Source organism: Trachymyrmex cornetzi, unplaced genomic scaffold, assembly GCF_001594075.2.
Source record: "Trachymyrmex cornetzi isolate Tcor2-1 unplaced genomic scaffold, Tcor1.1 scaffold677, whole genome shotgun sequence".
Taxonomy (NCBI): domain Eukaryota; kingdom Metazoa; phylum Arthropoda; class Insecta; order Hymenoptera; family Formicidae; genus Trachymyrmex; species Trachymyrmex cornetzi.
The window spans coordinates 131,047-134,676 of record NW_017300000.1 but is presented as its reverse complement, the minus strand read 5'-3'; positions in this window follow the sequence as shown (position 1 = coordinate 134,676).

Sequence of the window (3,630 nt, the reverse complement as noted above, 5' to 3'; positions counted from 1 at the left end):
AGCTTATGGCAGCCTTCATACAGCGTCAGAGCAGCCGATGTGTTATTTCCGCGCTCACGGCAAACTTTATACAGTGCTAGAGCAGTCGATGTTTTAATACAGCGTTTACGGTAGCGTTTATATAGCGCCGGAGCAACCGATGCTTTATTTCAACGCTTATGGCAACCCTTATACAGCGCCAAAGCAGACGATTAATTGTTTTAATATTTTAAAAAGAACATTTAATTATAAACTTCAATAGTTTTTTAAGGTTCACGTAAACATACCAGAAGAATTCCGTTATATTCTAAGAAAGTGTCATTTTATATGTAAAAGTTATTTCCAAATTTACTTAATCTGCTCCAAGAACAACATGTATGCCTCTTGTGTTCCTTTGGGCCATTTCTTCTTGATAACTTTTAAATCATTACAGTAATACCATTCCGATTTTTTGTCTGCTCTCAACAAATACGTATAATGACCACGATTCATTTCTTCGCCCTCGTGAAGTATAGCGCTTATTACCATGCACTTTTTTTTATTAATCGTGACACTACTCGTCGGTACAGCGTTAATCCGATTGTCGATAATTTTTTTAGAAGCACCGTTTACAAAAGTATATAAATTGAGTTGTATTACTAAGACGGAAAAAGTCGATTCGATTACACTTTTCTTTTTCAAAACGGTACCCTTACATTCGTTACAATTGTCATTTATCGTTTCCTATTTCAAAAATTTTGAATCAATCAAAGTTTGTAGAGTGACACCTTTTTTCCTTTTTAATATCGACTTTATAGGTATTATTAGCAAATAACTCTTTTCCAGCGTAGTTACGTTGTAATTACATTTGGCATTTGAACAAGATGTTACGTGCTTCAATTCGAGTTCTAATATATCCTTCATTTCGGAATACGTCGACATGAGAGCCGTGAAAAATTCCAAAACATCTTGTTGTGTTCGTTCTTCGAAGCGTTCTCCGACAGATCTTTTAACCGCTAGAATATTACAACACTTACGCTCAGCACACGCGCAGATAGCATCAGTTATTGCTTTCGATACTTTATGTTTCAGTATTTGTTGCCTGATACGTACACAATGAAACGCGCATTGCAATGTTACATTAGCGTAATACGAAACATGATCGTCATTGCAGAGGCCGTATATTTTCCATGTAACTATACTTTCTTATGGTTCCTCGCAACCATAATTCTGTTCATCGCCAATGATATTAGGTATGTCCCATCGACAGTCGTGAATTTTCACAGCCTTTTTCTCGGACGAATTGATTTGTGGTAGCTGAGCTTTGAAGCAGATCTCGATTATATTCTACAATGGCTCCCGAGTTTGCTTTTACGGATGCCAGATTGAAATTGATCAAATGTAGGCCTTCCAGTATACTCCCTTGTGACAAACCTACACAGGCTTGACCATCACTGAACACACTCGTTCTTAGATCCATCATTGCATTTTTAAACGTAATTCCTTGACTTTTATGTATAGTTATTCCATAACTGAGAGGCAATGAAAATTGTATCGGATGTACCACCATTTTGTGGAATACTTCGAATATAATATCTATTTTCATTATTATGATTTCTTTGTCTCTATTCGAAATAATGATTTTAATGGAATCAATACGATTTCCATCAACACAGCGATTAACTGCAACTACATTGCCTATCGTTCTATTGACAAGTCCCAAAGTTACATCAACGTTTCTTCGAAATATTATCATCATTTTAGCGTCAATTTTAATCGCTATTACTCTTTCAATGCCAGCTGTTTCCGAAACCTTGTCATTTTTATCTTCCAAAATTTTGTACTCTTTTTTTTTCATTTTTTTCTCGTTTTCGGAATCTCCTTTGCAACCTTCTCACGATCTTTGCTGTTGTCCATGTCAACGTATCGATGTCAACTGATCGCATCACGGTATTGCAAAGTCATTAAATCCTTTTCTGTGTCACCCATCGGTAAGCGCAATGTCCTTGTCAATTACTAGAAATCCATACTTTTGCTGCCAACATTTACGACATAAATCGCAGAAATTCTCGTACGGCATGTCGGTATTCACGTGATCGTTGTACACGCGTTTCAGATTGGTACCATCCTGTTTGAACAGGATCAATAGATTTGCATTGTCGCGGATAAGGTGCTTGGGTATCTTTGCATACGTCTGGCAGAGATAGAAGCAATCGACGTCCGCGTGCCGTCCCATTGCAAAGTACTCTCTTATCGCGTCCTGCTTGTCGCATGCCACGTCATCAAAGATAAAGATGGAATTCGGAAGCGCCTCGCTCGGTGGAATGACGTCGTTGTTATTGGAGAACGTAAAATAGCAAATTTCTTCGATAGGAGCTAGCAGATTCGCCAGGTATCGATATTTCGGTTGCTGCAGCGATTTCGAGTACACGTCCACGTTCTCGAATCTTACGCCGTGCGGACTTTTCAATAGGCTTTTCAACACGTTCGTCTTGCCACAATTTGATGGTCCGCAGACGATCGCGCGTATAGAGGCCGGTAGCATGTTGCCATGCTTGCGCGTCTCTTTATCGGTTTGTACTTTGCCGTCGAGATTCGTCACTTTAATCATCCGCGATTGGCGCACGAACCGCATATTTCCTCCTTCCACAAAATACTGAAAACGATATCGCGAGCGGGCCTATTTATAGAGCTGCGTAGAGCGAAATCGCTCAGTAATCAAAATGTTTCTCGTCGTGTCAGACGATCTGCACAGTTTAACTTCAAAAGAGCTGGAATACATACCGAAAATTGTACTGCTGCGACAGTTTGAATATTGTATAGATCTGTTGTGGGACAGATTACCCGAGCATATACGAGCAGATTCGGAGGTACAGCGATACCGTCGATGCCTGAAGCATTACAATTTGCCGACTCATCAAACGTATATGACGGCACGGCGCCTTTGATAAAGAATTGTAGCGAATGCCGTCGAGAGGCTTACTAAATCGTGCGATAAACGCGCTTCTCTTCGAACTACATATTCCCGGATATCAGTTTTGCGCTCCGGGAACGCGATTGGAGAAGCGATTGGCTAGAGACGATCGAGGTATTAATCCATTGGATGCTGCATGTCGCGAGCACGACATAGCGTATTCCCACAGCAACGATCTCACCGAACGACACGCGGCTGATAATATACTCGCTGAGAAGGCGCGGAAACACATTACCGCGAGTGATTCGACTCTCAGAGAGAAAGCCGCAGCCACAGCCGTTTGGGCAGCTATGAAGGCCAAAACGAAGATTGGTATGGGCTCGAAAACAAAGAAGAGGAGCAAGAGGATTCTTCCGATAGCGAAACACGGCGGCGTCCTACCGCTGCTCGGTGTTCTTGGGTCATTGGTCGGCGGGGCGGCTGGGGTCGCCAAGGCCGTAAACGATAGCAAAACAGCGCCAACTGGAAGAACTGCAACGTCATAATCGCGTCATGGAAGGTCGCGGCGTTTATCTCGCTCCCTACAAGCGCGGACGAGGTGTCGCGCGTAGAAAAAAAAAGACATCAATGAAACGTTAAAAATTCCGAGGGGAGTAACTACCGATGTGCAACTGCAACAACTTGCAAACCGTATGCGCATTCGATATTTTAGAGGTGTCTTTATGCGTAATACCTTACCGGTTAAAGGAGTACGTCGA